This window comes from Lolium rigidum, chromosome 1 (assembly GCF_022539505.1).
Source record: "Lolium rigidum isolate FL_2022 chromosome 1, APGP_CSIRO_Lrig_0.1, whole genome shotgun sequence".
In the NCBI taxonomy this organism is placed as follows: domain Eukaryota; kingdom Viridiplantae; phylum Streptophyta; class Magnoliopsida; order Poales; family Poaceae; genus Lolium; species Lolium rigidum.
In genome coordinates this window covers 24091216-24112428 of record NC_061508.1, presented here as the reverse complement: position 1 = coordinate 24112428, position 21213 = coordinate 24091216, and the positions used below count along the sequence as shown (strand labels likewise).

The following is a 21213-nucleotide window of genomic DNA, read 5'->3' as shown; positions in this document are numbered from 1 at the left end:
GCCGTCTCTTTTGGGCAGGAGCACTATGTTGGCCGAGTTGACGATGTGGAAGTTGGGTGTCGACAGCTCGGAGAAAGCGTTGTGACCCGCATGAGATCTCCCTTGATGGTATCCCAGCACGACCGGAAAAAAGATATGGTGAAACCGTCAGGACCGGGGGCCTTATCCGCAGGCATGTCATCGATCGCCTCCTTGATCTCAAGTTCAGAGATGGGCAAACCGAGGTCCTCCAACGAGTGAACGGTTGGGTTTAAAACAGCCCAGTTGAGGTCCAGCTGGCGGGGGGAGGGCGGCCTAACGTTTGGGAGAAGCGATAAAAAATGAGCTTCTCCTTGTCCTCATGAGCCGTAGACCATCCATCATTATGCTTGAGTCTCATGATGTGGTTTTTGCGTCTCCTCGCGTTAACCCGCAGATGGAAAAACTTAGTGTCGGCATCACCTTCTTTAAGGTAGGATATTCTTGAGGCCTGTCGTTTCCGAGATCTTTCTAGAGCCGCCAGGCCTTTTACTCTCCGCTTGAGTTCCGCACGAAGAGCCCTTTCCTCTTTGGAGAGGGTCCTGGATTCCTGCGCCACGTCCAACTGGAGGATGACATCAAGAGCCATAAGAAGCTGAAGCTTGCAGTCGGAAAAGAGGCTCTTGCTCCACGCTCTTAAACCATGCGCCGTGGATTTCAGTTTGTGATTTATGACATGAACTGGCTGGGTGTGGGTTGATGTCGCGGACCAAGCTTGCTTAACCTTATTCTGGAAACCCGGCATTTTAGTCCAGAAGGATTCAAAGCGGAAAACCGGAGGCTTCCGAGGACCGCTCTAATTGGAGAGCAGAAGAGGACAATGGTCCAAGAGGGAGGACGAAAGAGCTTGAAGCACGTGGTTTTCAAACGCCAGATCCCAACTAGGGTTGCAGAAAGCCCGGTCAAGCCGCACCAAAGTTGGCGATTCCCTCTCATTACTCCACGTGAACTTTCTGTTTAGAAGCTTCAATTCTTTGAGCTGGCATGCGGTGAGGGCCTGCCTGAATTGACCCATAAGGCGGAAGTTAAGATTGTTGTTGCTTTTATCCTCCGCTTGGTAAATGAGGTTGAAGTCGCCAATGATGAGCCATTTTGTATCGTCCACGGGACAGGTGGCAAGTATCACGTCCTTTCAAAAACAAAATGGAACGATGTGTTGTTAGTTAGTGCGGTGGCATTTGTTTGTAACTTTTTTTAGATGCGTGACACCATCACGCAGGTTTCACCTTAATGCTGAAGAAAACAGAACGAGAAATCAGGAAATCTGCAAGTTGTACGCATGCAAAACACTCTGTCCTCTGAAATTAATCGTGAGAGAAAGAGGGGCAACATAGCTTAGCCGCCATTCACATGCCCTCGTCTCGATTAATTATCCATTTATATTAGTATAATTAGCTGGTCAACTGGTATCATGTGCAACCAGTTGTGTTGTGTGCCGCCGCTATATAATGGAGCAGAAGCATGAGGCATAGGGCAGATCCCGTGGCATGGCGCACCAAGATCAAGCTGCGCTGTACTACTACATTTGTAATTACCCTGTCCTCTTGGCCACAATCTTATTACTAGTCCCTCTCCTCCTCCTCGTCAAGCTCAGGCCAGGCAACCACCGCCGGGGCAAAAACCCACCGCCGGGGCCATGGCAGCTGCCGGTGATTGGTAGCCTGCACAGCCTGGTTGGGGCCCTTCCACACTACCGGATGCGGGAGCTGGCCCGACGGCATGGCCCTCTGATGCTGCTCCGTCTGGGTGAGATCCACGTTGTGGTGGCCTCGTCGGCCAGCGCCGCGAGAGAAATCCTGAAAACCCATGATGCCGTCTTCGCAACGCGGCCCCGGACTAGCACAACGAGCGCAAGCATAAGCCATGGCGTGGGCATCGTGTTGGCGCCCATGGGCGAGCACTTGCGCCAGGTTCGCAAGCTCTGCGTCAACGAGCTGCTTAGCACACGGAAGGTGCAGTCCTTCCACAAGATCCGCGAGGAAGAGGCCCGGAAGCTCGTGGCGTCCCTGGCGTCCCAGTCCCTGCAGCCCGAGGCCGTGAACGTCAGCTCCGCCTCGTCGCCTACTTCAACAACACGGTGGCGCGAGCCGTGTTGGGCGACGAGATCACGGACCGGGACGCCTTCATCGAGTGCCTTGACGAGGGCATCAGGGTGGCCGCGGTGTTGAGCCTCAGCGACTTGTTCCCTTCATCACGCCTCGCTCGCGCATTCTGCGGTACCACGCGACGGCTGGAGGCGGCGTCCCGACGTATGAGGCATGTCACCAACGGCATCATCGAGGAGCATCGCGCCAGGAGGGCAGTCGTCGGTGCTGGCAACGGAGACGAAAACATTCTAGACGTGCTGCTAAGAATCCAGACGGAAGACGCGACTCTCCACATGGGAACCATCCGCGCCATGATCACGGTATGTACGTACGTAAACCAAGAGCCAGAGCCAGAGGCAGAGATCTCGGCCGGTACGTGTTTGCCAAACTTTCTAGTTGCTCGTTGCAGGATCTCTTCGTGGCCGGGAGCGAGACCCCGGCGACGATGCTCAACTGGGCCATGGCGGAGATGATGAGGAACCCAAAGGTGTTGGGCAGGGCGCAGGCAGAGGTGCGCGCAACCCTAGCAGGACAGAGCCACGTCCCGGAGAAGGCCCTACCAGAGCTACGCTACCTGCAACTGGTAATTAAGGAGACGCTGCGGCTGCACATGCCCGGGCCGCTGCTGATGCCACGGGAGTGCCAGGAGCCTTGCCGCGTCCTGGGCTATGACGTGCCCAAGGGCGCGATGGTGCTGGTCAATGCCTGGGCGATCGCCCGGGACAACCAAAACTGGGGCTCCGACGCGGAGGAGTTTTGTCCCGAGAGGTTCCAGGAACCTGCTCAAGCCGCTCATGTGGACTTCAGGGGGCAACACTTCCAGTTTTTGCCCTTCGGTGCCGGCCGGAGGATCTGCCCAGGGATGAACTTCAGCCTCCCTGCCATGGAGCTGGCGCTGGCCAGCCTGCTCTTCCATTTTGACTGGGAGCTCCCCAAGGGCACCCTTCCGGCTCAACTCGACATGGCCGAGGTGTTTGGGATGACGGCCAAGAGGAAGACCGATTTGCTGCTGCATGCCTATCTTCGTGTGCCTCTTCCGGCCTCCTCCTAATCTATAGGCTTGCAATCATAGCCAAGCTGCTTGTATCTTACGTCCTCACTAGACCATACAAGGCGCGCGTTGCCGCGCCCGTCCATCTTGAAGAAAAATGGTAAGCGTTTTTGAGAAAACTTGTATGATACAAATACCTTATTAAATATGTGATATAGATATATGAGAATATACAAAGAATATCCAAAGCATATCGATACATGACATTGCATAAATGAGTGAGGCCGATTCAAGTAAATATTGGTCTATAAGACATCACATAAGTGCTACTGCCTAGAGCTGAAGAAATAATGAAATCCACGCATGGCTACTGATATCGCTTTTCATATTTCATCAATGGCTCCTCTTTGTACATGCCTACACATTACAATTTCATGCCGCCTCTACATGGCCTCACGGCCTTGTTAAGATCAAAGAGCAGTTCCTCCACCAAATACCCTGTGGTTTTGACTTGAGGTACTACTCGAGCTATTAGGCTAGAGCTACAACGCCCTTTTGCTCAATTATAGCTCACTTTCAGGGAAAAAAAAGAGTAGACAAGAGTGAGTTTTTAAGAACACCAAACTGGACATGTTTGAGCCAAGTCTCCGAACATGGAAAAAAAATGGAAGCACCAGTGCTCACACAATTGAGCACCTGCAATTGGATTATTTCTCTTCAAGTTGAACCCAAACAAAGAGTAAGGAGGAAGTACGAGTTGTACCTGAACATGAATGTTGGATTGGTGGCGAAGTCTCTTTTGTGTTGTCCTTGAACATTTAGGACTGAACCATGGCACCATCACCAACAGAAAAGAATTGTAATTCAGTGTCTGACATCTTTGTTACCATTGTCTTTCTGCGACAGGACAATAAGAGCAAAGGCGATGCTGGGAGGAGCTCTCTACGGCCCTTCATGGTGGTTGTTGCCTCTCTAAAGGAACCTAAGAGCAAAAAAATATATATGTAGTAACCTCGGAAAAATATATATGTAGTAACCTCGGAAGAAACTGGAAATGTGAGGAAAGGTGTATCTAACAACTTGGCATTAATCTATGCAGTATTGAACACAATCATTTTTTTGTGCCACATGGAAACACAGAACTCACCTGTACACTTTGTACCGCCACAATCTATATGCTACATAGGATAATTAATTGAATGATCTGGAGCATTAACACAGTATCTAATACGGTAATATCCCTGTAGGCTGTTTCACTCTCCAAGCATGAATGCGGTATTACTGAATGTCACCATGTCAGGGATAGCACTTGAAACTTTGAGCCGTTTTCTCAGGGGCATAGGAAGGACAAGCATAAATGGTGGCGCTGTGGGGGAAAACCACGTCACTCAAATTCAGCCAAGAATCTAATCCAAATAACAGATACTTACAAAGCACACAACCGTCACAGATCACCCCAACAAGTGATATAGATATGAGGAAAACTTAGAAAGAAACAAGATATAGCGATTAACAGAATGATGGGGAATTACGCTCCGTTTATAACCAATCATCTCACCACGCAAAGCAGTCTGAATTCAACTCGGACGTTGAGCCCGAGAAAGAAAGGCACGTTGCTGCGGCGTTGGAGTTGCAGATGTTCCCGTCGCCTCCATGGTGGTTGTTGCCTCTCTGCAGATCGCGGCCAGTATGGCGGAAATGGTGAGGGCTGAGGCAGTGTTCCTGCTGCATCCTTAATGGAAGGAAGACGGGTAGCTTGGTCAACAATCTTAGAGGATGGCACGTGCACGGTCTAGGCCAGAAAATCCTGCTCACGGAGTGTCGGCGGCGAAACAGCAAATCCGTGCACTTCAGGAGAAAGGCCCCAAATCAATCTTCGGAGCAGCCAGCAAAATGGTGGAGAACAAAAGGGCAAGGTGGCACGGTAAAAGGCCATAGCGGTGTGACTGGATAATCTCGAACGATCAGTGGTATAATCCGAGAATATAGAGGAAACAAGAAGATAGAAGGAGGCCTTTTTGCTCACCATTTTTAAAAACTCGTTATAATTTAAACTTGAATTATTTAAAATTCCACATATTAAAGTTGCTAATTATTATCCTACGTTCTCTTAACTATTATTTTCCTCCTAAATAGTTATTTATTACTTAATTTATTTTTCCTAAAATATAAAATCCATATTTGGTTTGTAAATTTTTCAAATTTGTATCTCCCCTTTACTTTATTTTTAAATTTTAATCAATTATTGACTTTGAAATTAATAGAATCCATTGTCATTTTCTCAAATTTTCTTACATTTGGCAACTTATACTACCCAACATAAAAGAGATTTAGATCGGCAAGGATAATGTCCGTGCCTGCCTAGGGATTGCGATTGAATGACAAGAATCTTTGTTGATATACTAAGACTTCGCCAGCTAGGAATTTCAGTGATATGAATTGCTTTCATTAAATGTACACTTTTCACATGGGAGCGCTGGGTTGCGATTGAATGACAAGCATTTTTGTTGATATACTAAGACTCAGCCAGGTAGGAATTTCAGTGATATGAATTGCTTTCGTTAAATGTACACTTTTCACATGGGAGCGCAAAGCAGGTCCAAATTTCGCAGCTTATGGATGGTAACATCTAATATATATGATTGATCGTATATGTACAAGTGAAATATATCTGTCCTAATTCCTGCATATACATTCCTGGTCTAGAAAAATTATGGTACCATGTATAAAACACAAAACAAAGTAGTCTTCTAGTCAGCTTGTTGTTCGTGAGTTCAAGCATGCTGACCTCTGGAACAATAGTTACCCAGTCTTAAGGCAAACGAAACATTCATGCGTTCAATGATAAATGTATTGCAAGGTCAGCTAACTACCATAAAAGTTATTTTCACAAAAAAAAAACAAAGCATGCAAAATTAAGAAATTTACAACAATGAAAATTGAGCTGCCTCTTCATTTGGATGGCAATCCAAGTACTTTGCTCTGAAACATGGTTTATATATGATACCATCAAAATCTTCATTGAGTCCACCATGTAAGGATATCAAGTAGTTAACACATCGTCAATCATGTAAGGATATCCTAACATAATTTCAAAACTTAATTAGTCTAGGAAAAAAACTGTAGGTGCTGTACATCATCTAAGTTTATTTATATAGGTGGTTGTTCAAAATACATATCACCCTTTAAAAACCTTTTCATACACCCCATCGTGCTAGTTGTAGCAATATCCAACATTCCTTAACCCTACTCCGAACATCCATCGGTTGGATATTTTTATCTTGTCTAAAGAACTTCTACAGTGAATTCACTACTGTTAAGTATTTCAAAATTGTAACTCTAGCTTGTAGCATATGACTGACTGAGTCACTAATATACTTCAAAATCTGTAAGTTAGGCTTTACATACCATATATGTAGGTAATATAGAGCTAGACGCACACGTGAGCAAACTGTTTACAGACTTTTGAAGGAAATTATCAGTAAAAGAATATGTGGTTGACGAAGTAGGCAGGGAACATTGAAAAAATCTATTGTTCAATTCCTTCGGGGACTGAAAATAGTGCTGGCTGTTTAGCCGAAGGCCTGTAGTAGTTGGTTGGTTCGAACAGCAGGGGAAATTCCCAGAATAGGTGAAAACACGATCATCCTAATGTAAAAAAATAAACAAAGGCGATGCTTATATTGAAAATTTTATCCATGCAATTGAAATACCTATTATTCTCATGGGACCAAGAGGACACTTGCCGTTTATTGAATAGTTGGCAGCTAGTTGACACTGAAGGATGTATCTCCTCTGGGTTGGCACCCTTCAAAGATTAAACCCTCTATATCAGAAAGAGATTCAAACATGTTTCTTCATACATGAGCAGCGAAGAAACCAACACTATGCACCGATCAGATGTTAAAAAAAATTGCCAATCTCCTAATTATGTATCTCTTGATAATTTATTGATAGTAATAACTGAAGCCATGGAATAAAATTCGAGACACAATTTACCCCCAAAATGCTCGATTCTTAAAAGGGGGATCTCTACAAGGGGAGGGTATGCCGCTCCAGGAGGGAGAGAAGCTAGGTTGGTTGGGGAGACCGGGAGAGGCAGAGGCGCAACAGTCTGCCGTCGCTGCGTGATCTATGCCACCCACCGGGCTTCATCCAATGCTTTGAAGTGGTTGTAAACAACACCATATCAGTGAAGGTCTCACTTGCCAACGCGGCTAAGCGTGCACATTCAGATAGTTTCTATTCATTCATAAATGGATACACACAGAAGTAGAAGAACATGATAAGTTTCAGAGACATTAGGGGGGAAATAACACACCTGCCATTCCATGACGGAGACACCAGAATCGGCATTTGCTGCTCCAGGCCTTGAGCTGCACACATATAGCACATACAAATGAACACTGTCCACAAACAAGAGGCATATATGCACATGTCGTTGGTGATTTATATACATCACAAACTCAGGTAATAGAACTGTATCTGAAAAGGCACGAGCAAGTAGTCCAAGACTGGAGAACATACGAGACATGGTGGTGTGCTGGTGTGCAGTGGCCCTGGAGGCCTGATCAGACCATGAGCAGTAAAACATACAACCATGTCTCCTCTGTTAGTAAATTAGATTAGCTCAAAGATCTAGTAAATCGGTGTCTTCTGTTATCAAAGGGCTTGGAGAAATGACCTGAGAGATGGCGGCGGCGGCGAGGGCATGGCCGGACAGGGACACCGCTGGCATGAAAGATCCAATGGTCATGGCTGGACCTGGAAGGGTAAGATTTTCACGGAGAGGCAGACCGGCTTCCGGCGTTGGCTGCGAGGGCGGTCTCCATGGGCCTCCGCCAATCAATGTCCAGGTCAGACGAGTGAAGATTGGCAACTGAAAAGCCTTGTCCTGTTCAAGCTCGACTCCCCTGGTGCTCATCTTCATCTCCCTCAAACCGACACAGAGCAACGGGGCATGGAGGTGGTGTGAGGTAGTAGATATATTGGCAGAGGAAAGGATAGCGCTGCACCGCGCCGCCTAGCCCTCTCCCTCCCTCGGTGACGAGGACGACAATGGCGGCGCGCCTCGATTTTGCCCTACGATTACATCGGGAGGGGAGGGGAGGGGAGGGGAGGGGACGGGGACCGTGCTGTGTTCACGTTTCGGAAGGAAAGAGAAGAATATAAGGGCTCAACTGGTACGGCCCATTAAGCATTTCGTAGCCCGATTAACCAGGAGGAGCCCTGGTCGTTATGTGGAGTAGAAGCCCGCTAACGATGGGCTGGCCTGTTTACAACGATTCAACGAAGTACAACATGTTCAGCGACACTGCGGGAATGCTAGGTTGATCTGGAGCGTTCGATCAGCGAATCCGACGGTTCTAGACGCAAATTCGCTGTGGAAGGGTCCTGGTAGTTCCATTTTACTGTTAACTATAATTCTCTCTTGGCAAACAAACAATGTCGGTGACTTCTGACTTGTGTAATTTGTAACTCATTTATATGGAAAATCATCCACATAGTTTTCCCTTCTTTGCTTTCTTCTTCCCACACATTTTCCCCCCAATGGAGCACCGACCTCCGGCCGGCTACCGCCTAGTTTCTCTACAAAATATATATTTTCATCAGAAAAAAAATTCTTCTTTGTTCCATACATTTATTTTTTCCGTGTCAATTGCTAGAGTTGGTCCTCAGAGATGAATTTGTAGACCAGATCCCATAGAATTATTTTCCTTTGTCTCATAAAATTACTTTCCCCGTGTATATTCCTAGAGTGTTTTCCCTGGTAGAAGGCTATGCACATATCTGATCGTTCTCATTTGAACCCTAGATTGTGGAGGCTCGACATGCTGAACAAGGGGAACGAGATAGAGCCGCTAGAGGGAACTTGTAGTCGGTATTTTTCGCATCTTGCAGCTTGATTTCAGTTTGATTTGCTTGTTCACTTCCGCTAGCTCATAGTGGCCGCTAAAAATAGGGGAGATGGGGTTGAGCGGTAGACATTCGAATTTTGTATCAAATTCTTTTCCTGTAAGGCTGTGTTAGTTGATGGCAGCATGCGGGTGATTGAGAGAGACACGCTAGTTAAATGACAGGTAGAATGTGCAGACATTGATCCCCAAGAACACGATCGTTAAATGGGCAACAATTACAACTTTTTTTTGGGAACGCAACACTTCGTTAACTGAAAAAACGTAGAAAATTTTGATCGAATTGATGCCACATTGATTTATGACGAAAAGCCAACGTCCAAGTTATGCATCTCATTTAGCATACATTCAAACATAAACTAACATAACCAGTTAATCTGAAGCAGAGGAGCTAAGCTGGGATAGTTGTGGGTCCCACAATGGAGAGATCTGAAGCAGAGGAGCTAAGCTGGGCTAGTTGTGGGTCCCACAACAAGGTGGGTCCCAGGCTCACTGGATTGTGTGTGTGTGTGGGTCAGCTCTGACGTGGAAAAATTATATATCCCGCTCAGTTCACATAATTCAAACTTTTAATGGCCGTTGTGAAGCATCGTTATGCAGTTACTCAGACAGAGGACATTTCGTTTCAGCCAATTCCGCTGAAAGATGCTATTCACCCGCTAAAGAAAAAGCTCAGCCAGCTGAGAGAGCAAGAGTGCCTTTCTGTTCTGGTCTCGTTTGGCACCAAACATTTTTTTCTCTCGCGTGTATCAATCACAAGTGTAATACTGCTTACCATGCAGAAGCAATCAAAGCTTTTTTTTAGACAAAGGAAAATATATTAATATTAAAAGATACTAATTACATCCAGCCTCTGCAACAACGCACTATCCTAATGGCACTACGGATGCACGTAGCCAAAAATAAAAAATAAAACTAAGAAACAAAAGTCTCGCTACAGTATCTCGAGCCAAACAACAGCAATACATCCACCACCAAGACAACACCTGAAATACAAACTCTCCAAAAGCGAAGCCTCCGAGAAGGAAACAGTGCTCTAACATCGTCGTCGCCCGATTAAAGATCTTAGGTTTTCACCCTGAAGATAGTCCCCGCTCTCAAAACAATGCCTCCAATAACATCATCGCCAGGCACAACACCAGTTAAGGCCAGACCTTGCACCCTGAAAGGTAGGACTATGAACTTCACATGTGCGGTCGCCTCCACTTTCATACTGCTGCTGTGAACCCCAGAACACCAAGCAAGTCCCTCAACAGCGCGGAGACTTGAACCTCCCTTAGCTAGTCCTCCCATCCGGCATTGATGATATTCTCTTCTTCTGATTTTTATCATGGATCCATAGTCACTTGATGTCCACACACAAAAAGAGCTTCGTGCCGCTCCCTCCAGAACCAAACGGTCGGAATAAAAGCATGGGTGCGCGAGACCGAATACCACCCGATCCAGCAAACTACAGGCAAACGATGCGTTGTTCCATTCACCGGTGGAGCCTTCCTGAACTCAACACTCCGGCTAGATGAAAAGGATCAGCATCCGGTAGGTCTTCATCTTCGCAGAAGAACCCTAGGACCACCACCTTCAAACCCGGAGCAGATGAACAGTCCCCCACGCCGCCATCCGCTGACCAACGATGACGAAGGAGAATTCTGTGGATGGCGGAAGCCGCAACCGCACCATCCTCGCCCCGCACATCGCCGCCCCCTTCCTCGCGCCGCCAGCAGAAGCCGACGATGGATCTCGGCGGGCACAAGATCCAACAGCCACCGCCACCACCATCCATCATCGTAGGCCGTGGAGGAGAAGCCGCCACCGCACATTCAGGACGCTGCCCTAGACGCGGAGCACGTCGAAGCCGGAGGTCGCCACCTCAGTCGCCACCGCCGGTCGCCGCCTCCAACAACCCCCTGGGCACTTTGGCGCCGGGGCCCGCCGCCACCATGGCCAGCGCCGACGGCAGCGGCGGATGGAGAGAAACGGAGGGAGGGGCGACGGAAGGAGGAGAATTGGAACCCCGACGGCGCCCTAGGGAGCGCCACGGGAGGGGTTAGGTCACGGGCTGAGGAGCGCGCTCCTCAGCAATCAAAGCTTTTGCTGTTAAGAAAAATGTAATCGCGTCCGACTATGGCAAGCCGTCGGTCGTGTGTACGTTCCGTCGTATACTAGTTCTATACTCACTAGTGGAAAACGGGGCTATAGGCCCGGTCCATTTGGGCCTTCAGTCACTGTTTTCAAACCGGGACCAATAAGGCGGGACTAAAGGGTCCACCCTTTATTCCCGGTTCAAAGTTGCACCGGGCCTAAAGGCGGCGCCACGTGGTCTGGCCAGGAAGGTCGCGGTGGATGGCCTTTGGTCCCGGTTCGTGGTACGAACCGGGCCTGTGGTTCTCTGCCGCGGCGGAGAATTGCTATTTCTGCCCGCGGCACGGGTTTCGGCTGTAGCGGCGTTTCTCCGCCGCGGCGAGTTTCGGCAATGCATATATATCATTCAAGAAACCACAAAATATCGTCGTGAATATATATAGACAGCGTCAACGAGTACACGTAATGCATGCATATTTACAATATAAAGCTAGTCGGATCTCTTTACTAAATCTATTAGCCTCTACGGAGTTCCTCCATATCTATGACCTTCGCATAGTGCTCTCCACCTTGGGTAATGACCTCGGTAATAAAGAATCCCGCGATTTCCTCTTGAATTGCTCGTATTTGGGTATCCGTTATGAGAGTGTCCCGCAGGCGTTTCATCTATATTTAAAAAAGAAGATCAATATATGAATGGAACTCAATACAATAGATGGTAATAATTAAGATAATTGTGAGAATTTGTTATCGTACACGTGTGTGGTGTATACGGGCATCCCCACCCTTGGGATAGGCCATGTCACGAATGAAGATGCAGACGTAGTATCCACATAAGTTATTCCCGGGTTTCTGCCTCATACACTTTACGAAAAAATAGTTCGATCAAACTAATAATCAAGCATCGTATTGAAAGTAAATATCATATATATAGAGTTTCACGGACATATATATATAGTACTACTTACAGGGTAATCTTGAAATGTAAGCTCCGGTTTCCATGTACCGGAACGGTATTGATGAACCGTTTCCAGGCCCTGCTCGGCAAGAAATAATGAGTAAATGAGTTATTGATTAGTTGATGATATCGTTGAATTAGAACAGATGAAGATGCCAATACGAAATTGATTGAAATTACCTCTGGAGGATGGCAGCCATGTTCGCCCATTCCGCATATTCTTTACGTTTCGAGTCCATGACATTTACGACTCCTTTGTGAAGATCAATGATTAGGAGAATAAAGTGGAATCTGCACAAGCATAGCTCAATGATTACGAGAATAAAGTGGAAGGTGCACAAGCATAATGTATGTTGTATATAACACTCACTTGAAGTTGTAGGGAAATAATATATCCTGTTTGTTTGCTTGCTTCACTAAAAACTAGTGTACGTACGTAGTCCGAGTAGGGTTCCTAAGTTCTCCGCCGAGTCGAGTCGGGTGTGTCACCTTGCCGTCTATAAACACACACGTACACATTGTGATCGATACATCGATCGGCGTGTGTTCGCGCTCGACATACCTCGGCTCAGTAGTAAGAACAAGGAAAAAAATGGTCATGGAGGAGGAGCTAGCAGTGAAGCTGGCCGAGTCATGCATGGTGACACCGAGCGACGAGACGCCCATGCATGGCATGTGGCTTACCCCAATCGACCTCACGTGGGCGACCACAGGCCACATCCCGTTCCTCCACTTGTACCGCTCCGCCTCCGCCTCCGGTGCCGGTGCCATCGACGACGACTTCTTCAACGTGGCCAGGCTGAAGGCGGCGCTAGCAAAGGCTCTCGTAGCTTTCTACCCCCTGGCCGGCCGCCTCGGCCTGGACACCCACGGCCGGCTACAGATCGACTGCGCTGGCCAGGGCGCGCTCTTCGTGGTCGCTCGCCCCCAGACCTCACCGTCGACGACTTCGGTAGCTCCCAGCCGTCGCCGGAGCTAAAGCGGCTCCTCTTTCCCCGCGTTGAGGACCACTCGCCGTCCCTCATGTGCGGCGTCCAGGTGAATTTCCTAAAGTGCGGCGGGGTAGCCCTAGGGATGGCGCTGCACCACATCGCCGTCGACGCGACAAGCGCGTTCCACTTCTTCCAGACCTGGTCCGCCATCTCCAGGGACGGCGACGCGGCGGAGGCGACGCTGGAGCGCCCATGCCACGACCGCACCCTCCTCCGCCCACGCTTCCCGCCTGTCGTCCACCCGGACGCTCTCAGGCTCTCACCGTGTTCTGCCCCCCAAATCACCAAACCCCATCCCGTGACCACTCGCCCCATGCTGTCGCGAACAAGATCTTCGTCCTCTCCAAGGACCAGGTCGCCGCTCTCAAGCGTGTCTGCGCTAGCGGGGTGAGCACGTTCTGCGCCGTGAGCGCCCACTTGTGGCGGTGCGTGTGCGCCGCCCGCCGGCTGCCTCCCGACGCCACGACGCGCCTCATCTTCCCGGCGAACGTCCGGGCCAGCCTGTCGCCGAAGCTCCCGGGCAGCTTCTTCGGCAACGGGATCATCATGCTGGGCGCCACGGGGAAGGTGCGGGACATCGCCTCCAAGGGGCAGCTAGCCTCCGTCGCCGGCAGGATCAGAGGCGCCATCAGCCGGATGGATGATGAGCTGGTGCGTTCGGCGATCGACTACTTTGAGATCGCCGGCGGCCAGACAAGTAATCAAGCGGGAAGCATGCCGGAGACCGAACTGAGGGTCGTCAGCTGGCGAGGCATGCACGATGCGGATTTCGGGAGGGGGAAGCCGCTGATGGTGCATCGCGCCGTGCAACCGTATGCCGGGATCGCCTACCTCATGGACGGCGTCGGCGGCAGCATGCGCATCCTCCTGTCTGTGGATATGCCAACTTTTAATCGAGAACCATCGTCTCAATCGTCGCAACTGCTGCGCTTCTTAACATATCTGGCTGTCGGTCTGAGATACGATTTTTAGGTTAAGTTACAAAGTTTTGTGACTTATTTGTCCGCCTACGTATTACAAAAAATGGTTATATTTAAGTTTTCAAAATTTTGCACACAGGTACTTACATCCATTATCTGAATGCGATAATTCTTTCGGATTTTTCTGAAACCTGAAAATACTATTTTCTTGTGCTTGGAAAATACTTGACTTTTCCTTATGGGCCCTTCTTGTGCACTATCGATTGGCTGCGGAGTTGGGTACCAAAATTTTCTCCTACTCCCCCAATCCATAATAAGTGTCATCGTTTTCTAAAAATAATTAACTAAAACTATGGCACTTATTGTGCATCGAAGAGAGTAACTTTTTTGTTTCCACACCGACAATGGGAGGTTTCACTTGTGAACTTAAATTTCCGTAGTACACGTCATATGATTGGATGCTCAACTGGCCCTTAACTTAAAGGAACTAGATTTAGATGTGCGTCTTAGCGCACGATCCCGTGGAGCTCATGCTAATGATTCTCTCTTATAACCATAATAAAAGGAACTGCCAATATAATACCATTCAACGGTTTCCGTACTGAAATTCCAAACAAATCATAATAATATTATGATTAGATCCCATTCATAATGAGGAAACAATCGATATATAAAGCAGAGGACTATAGGATCAGACCGCAATTTATACATACCCCTTGACAGATTCCAAAATTATGAGCACTTTTTTAAAGGGTATATTGAACAACTATAGAAATGGATGATAGGCGGGCATGGAAATATTACATGGTATCCTTGCATTCAATTATCGATACCAATAATAGGAACATCTACCAGACAACTTGCAATTGGAGACACGTATCTGAGATGCAACAGCGTAAAACACTAGACCAAGAACATCTATCAAACATTTATCACCATAGATAAATGCAAATTGAACTTTTGGATGCACTGGCAATATCACGTGGTGGAACACTGATCATCTGTAACTGTTGATATTTAAGAACAGTCCAATCATAAACATAAGTAAACTGGATTCCTACACAGATAATATCCTATAAGAAGTGCCCTAAAGAGTAGTTTTTAGAAAAGACTGCAATGCAATAATTTATCTTTTAACATGTAAACAGAAAGGAACATTCTGGAATAAAAGGTCTCTAAACAGTATCTTCAGGTATTTTTAGTCTGGAATATCTTCATAATTATACTTGTAGCTTAATTATCATCATATTTACCACCCACATACCAAACGTGCATATCAAAGAAAGCAAAGAAACGGGCACTCAAGTGTCATGTATTACCTGGTACTACTTGACTCTGGAGCGACCAAAGGAGGAAGATAGTGTTTGCCTGGGCTGAGGAGGAAAAAAAACGATGGGCTCATGGGCCGTTTGCATGGCTGTGGCCTGTGCGAGTGGGTGCTAAATGAAATTTAGCTTCCTGGTACGGCTATCTCGCGGGTATCACTGCGTGAAGACCGACCTTCGCGAAGTCCCGCGCGGTACACGACCGATCGACGCGTGGCAGCGGAGCGCGTGAGTCAACGACGCCCCGCCCGAACGAGTACGAGGCGCGACTCGCACATCCCGCGTAACAGCATACGTGAAACCAACCCGCGCGAGTACAGCCGAGTACAAATCGCGTCTCGCGCGAGTACAGCTCCGCGTGCGTGCACGAGTACCTCCAATCCATTCGCTAGCTAGCTCGCGAATCAAGTACACAGCAATATTAGGTACACGAGGCGAATACAGTTTGCACACACAACGAATACAAATACAGTCGCGCACACGAGGAGGTATAATCGTGCACACGAGCAGGTACAGTCACGCACAACACACGAGTACAGTTGAACACACAAGCGAGTACAAGTACAGTCACGCAGACGAGCAGGTACAAACGCGCATACGAGCAGGTACAGTCACGCACAACACACGAGTACAGTTGAACGCACGGCGAAGTACGAGTACGATCACGCACACGGCGAGTACGGTCGTGCACACGGCAGAGTACGATCACGCACAACACACGAGTACGATTGAACACACGAGCGAGTACAAGTACGATCACGCGAGACGAGCGAGTACAATCGTGAACACAAGCAAGTACATGTAAAGAAGTACAGTGGCGCACACGAGCAGGTACAGTCGCGCGTAAGTACAGGTACAGTCCCGCACACGGGCGAGTACAGTTAGCGAGTAAAGGGAAAAATTGCACCAAATACACTAAAAACATAAGTACTTATCAGCTGAAATACGAGTACAGTTAGGTACACACCACAGGTACAATCATAATATTATTGGAAGTACGAAAAAAAGTATCTCCAAACCTATCAATATGGGATCTAGTTTTGAAGATCTCGATGCGAGGATCTCAAAAGTAAAAACGGTTCGCAATTTGGACTTACGGTTCTCAAGATATTTCATTTTGAAAAAACGAATCTAGAAGAAAAAGGGAAAAACCGACACAACCCAGTCTTCTCTCTCCTCCCCCATCCCCACCTTGCTTCCCCTTGCGACACGTGGCGAGCAGGGAAACCACTTCCCAGGGATTTTCTGGCACCACAACGCTCCACTTGTCGCGTGCGAAGCGAGTTTCCTTCCCTTCGCGAAGGTCGGCCTTTTTTTAACGATTTCGCTATCTCGGGAGCTAGCCTGAGCCAAGACACGCTCGACCCAACATATGAACGAGATGAAAAGGCTGGCTTAGCTCAAGCATTTTTCTTCTTTGCCATATTTTTTTTGAGATGTTCTTTGGTGTAAATTTTGTAACTAAACCAAAGTTGCTGGTAAATTCATACTCCGCGCGAGACGTTTCCAGCCAGGCTCCAGCGGAGAGCTCGACCGAGCGAGATGCAAAGCGAGAGGGAAACTGGAGGCGCAAGTCGGGGGAAGAGGGAGACGAGGGGAGATCAGGAGCAGCGCTAGGGGCGGGGGGTGCTGTATGACGACCTGGTCGCCACGAACCAGGCGCCGCACACGCCCCGGTGGGTGGTTTGGGCCAGCCCAACATTTTGTTTCACTTTTTCTTTATTTTTTTCGTTGTTTTCCTTTTCTTTTCTGCCTTTTCTTTTTACGTTTTTTTAAAGCTAAAATCTTTACTATTATATTGAAGTTGGGGATGGTGTGCCACTTTGATATCAAACATTGGAGATATCATGACCGTTCAATCATCCGTTGAGTGGATCAGATCTCCCGTATATTTGATAGCAAAAAATGATGGCACTTGTTCCATATTCCACCCGCAAATCTCGCCGCCGACTGAAGGGTCAACCAATTGATCTCCCTACCGAGGAAGACCATCGCGGAGTCATGGGGTTCCCCTTTCCCTCGCCACGCTCTCTCCTCCTCTTCATCCCTCGCTCTACACTTTGTCTCCAGCGCCGCCATTGTCTCTCCGTTCCCTGTCGCCTCTCCCTTTCTACAAGGGAATATCCATCTCATCTTCACCATCCAGCACCCCGGCGGCTATGTCCGCTGCGGCGGCAACGACTACTATGCGCATGCCAGTGTGTGGACATCCCCGTCATCTTCAATTTCGTATGTGAGATCCACGATCCATCATCTCATCAGATAGGATTTGGGATGGGGTTTTCTTTGGCTCCTCCGGATTGCTTGTGATTTTGCAGGGTGTAGTCACATCAGGGTTCGGGTGCCTGATGCTGGCATGCTGCGTGGAGAAGCAGGGTCTGGTGTTCGCCGCCGCCTTCAGCCCTCTATCACAGATGTTCGCAGCTCTACCTGAATAGTAAAGAAGTTGGGGATGGTGTGCCACTTTGATATCAAACATTGGAGATATCATGACCGTTCAATCATCCGTTGAGTGGATCAGATCTCCCGTATATTTGATAGCAAAAAATGATGGCACTTGTTCCATATTCCACCCGCAAATCTCGCCGCCGACTGAAGGGTCAACCAATTGATCTCCCTACCGAGGAAGACCATCGCGGAGTCATGGGGTTCCCCTTTCCCTCGCCACGCTCTCTCCTCCTCTTCATCCCTCGCTCTACACTTTGTCTCCAGCGCCGCCATTGTCTCTCCGTTCCCTGTCGCCTCTCCCTTTCTACAAGGGAATATCCATCTCATCTTCACCATCCAGCACCCCGGCGGCTATGTCCGCTGCGGCGGCAACGACTACTATGCGCATGCCAGTGCGTGGACATCCCCGTCATCTTCAATTTCGTATGTGAGATCCACGATCCATCATCTCATCAGATAGGATTTGGGATGGGGTTTTCTTTGGCTCCTCCGGATTGCTGTGATTTTGCAGGGTGTAGTCACATCAGGGTTCGGGTGCCTGATGCTGGCATGCTGCGTGGAGAAGCAGGGTCTGGTGTTCGCCGCCGCCTTCAGCCCTCTATCACAGATGTTCGCAGCTCTACCTGAATCGGTTAGCCATTAACTCATCAGATTTTTGCTGTTTGTAAATTACAACAACTAGGTCGAAGTGATCTCAATTAGTGTAAATTTTGTGTTGATTTGATGATGACTTGATTTTTGCAGCATCCGGGATTCAGCGCTTGTGATCATGTGCTCTACCTTGTATTCCTCCGGATTACCGGTGTGCATGTGTGCAGTAGTCGCTTCCTGTTTCTTGCCCAGTATGGTATTCCTGCTACTGTCTTATATTCCGTGGCCTTCTAAATGTTTGGCGTAATACTTAAACCACATTTACTCCTCTTCCTGGTCATGTATGTATTATGTGTTGTGGGTCAATATAATTTACTTGCTCCCGACCTGCCAGCAAACAATTTGCTTTCAGTGTATTGCAAATGCTCTTGCACTTTAATCTCCATGTTGCATATATTGCAATGATCTTTATCTGAATGTACTTCTCTTCAAACACAATTTGTTCGCAACTCGACCTTCCAAAAATTAGACAAGAGTTGTAGAAACTTAATGGGAAGGGTATTTGATCTTGATTTTAGTGATAGCTGTATACATTCTTATTGTTTTCACCTCAGAATGTAGCGCCACAAGCAGTCGGGCCAACAGCTACGGATGTGGTTGCTAGGACCGAAGGCCGTGTTTAGTGTGTTTATGGGCTATTATCAGACTCGAGTAGCAGCAGATCCACAATAAAAGAAGATAATGTAAGTTATTCAGTTGCTCACTGTTGTTCTGTCCGCAACATTAACTAAAATTCATACTTCCGCAACTTAGGTAACTTAATTTCCTTAAATTATTGTATTTTCTGGTGCTTCTCATCTCTGAAAGTTGTTTCTTTATTCAAGTTTACTCAGAATTATGTGAATTTAAGTATTAGAGATCCAGCGGCAATGGTGTTTGCATGTGGGATCCTAGAAGAGTGGCCTGTTACAATGGCCTGTTAGAAGATACAGAGAGATAAAAGGGGCACAGATGCCAAAGAAATGCTGCAAGACAAGGATGCGCTGGTGGAGATGCCTCGTCGGTGTCTCCACCCCACTGTCGAGTTCCCGGTGGAGATGTCTCATTATTGCACCAGTGCTTCGTGCCCATCACTCCATCAGGTCTTTGAGCTTCCTCGCGTGTACTTAATTATAGCTGAATTTATGGGTAAATAAAGCTCCATGTACGTTCCAGTTCGGAGTTCAGTTTGAGGAACTCTTAATTTCGTAGGTTGCTTGCTGGATGTGTGATCTAAGTAGTAATGCGTCTTTGCTAGATTTTATATGGTCGTATTGAAGACTTTGTGTGCATGTATGAATTTGAATTGGTAGAAGTTACTCAGGGTCGAAAAGATGATGCAATAAAAATTACTACTCCCTCCTTGCCACAATGTATTGCCTAAAAGATTTTTTTTATAGTCAAAACTATATGAAGTTTGACCAAGTTTATGGAGAAAATTATCCATATATACAGTACCAAATGTATACCATACAAATAGATACATCATGATGAATCTAATGGTATTTATTTGATATTCTAAATGTTTATATTTTCTACATATTTAGTCAAACTTTACATCAGTTGAATTTTTTGGCAAGGAGGGAGTACTCCAACATTGAGTGGACCTTCGACCTGCAGCACCGGAAGGTGGAGAATGCCAGCCGCCGGCAGAGGGAGCAGAAGGCAAGGGAGCAGAAGGCAAGGGAGCGGAAGGATCTGGCGGCAGCCCTAATGCAAAGGGTTGCCTCCATGGCGAGGATGGTGGCGACCCTGCCCCAGTATGCTCCCACCGCGTCGGGGAGCCAAGGCAGCGTCTCGTCACCGGGGCAGTCACGCGCATCGCCAGCACCCAGGTTGGTGCTCCAAGAAAGCCTTCTATGTCGGTGGATGATCTCGCCCTTTGATTTCCGCGGCTATGTATTGATGGCCGACGCGCGCCTTTTTGTTTGTTCGCTACACATTGATTCGCGGCGATTTGCCATGAAGTGATTGTTGAGACTATTCGATCGATTTGTAGGCGCCATAACTATGTGATATGTGATCTATTTAAATTTATTTAGGATCCGCGTTTGGGGGCTGTGGCTGGGAGCCGGTGCCGCAGATAAGTAGTTCTTCCCCCCCCCCCCCACACCCCCATAAAGCCATGCGTAGGATGATTTATGGGGGGGAGGGGGACGAGTGAAGACACTCTAAGAGCATCCCCAATCGTTGGCGCTCCCCACGCCCAAATCCGGCGAAATTTTCGTCCGGATTGGATGAAGATTTGGCGTGGGGAGCGCCGAAGTTCCAGCCGTCCCCCCGGCAGGAAACCCCCAACCTCGACCATTTGACATATTTCAAACAAATTCAACATAAAATTTAACAAGTTCGGCAAACAAGAGGACGAGAATTGCTGAAACAAATTCGGCGATAACGAGTACAATGTTTAACAAGTGCTGAAACAAATGAAGCACACAATTTCACAATTTTTCAAACAAATTAAGACGGACTAGTTGGCGTCGGCGTTGGCGTTGCCTCGGAGCCTCCATATGTGCTCCACCGGATCATCTTGCAGCAGCTGGTGCATTGTAGAGTCTCGAATCTCCCGGCGCATAGCAATGAAGGCGGCCCATGATGGAGGCACCTGGTGATTAGGGCTGTGCAAGAGGACCCTCTCTCTCATATGGTGCTTCTTGCTCAGCCGGAGGAACCGGATGCTTTCGCTCATCTTCAATAATCATGTTGTGTAGGCACACACAGCAGTTCATCACCTCCCACATCTGATCTTTGGACCAAGTCATAGCGGGGAACCGGACGACGAGCAAATCTCTGCCGTAGGACACCAAATGCTCGCTCGACGTCTTTTCGGCAAGCTTCTTGTTTCTTGAC

The 21213-nt window shown here is 47.8% G+C and overlaps 2 pseudogenes; both read left to right on the top strand.

Annotated features, from left to right (window-relative positions):
* The first annotated feature begins 1505 nt into the window (after positions 1–1505).
* Positions 1506–4585, top strand: LOC124705566 (annotated as a pseudogene).
* An 8055-nt stretch (positions 4586–12640) lies between these two features.
* Positions 12641–20334, top strand: LOC124705555 (annotated as a pseudogene).
* Positions 20335–21213: the final 879 nt, after the last annotated feature.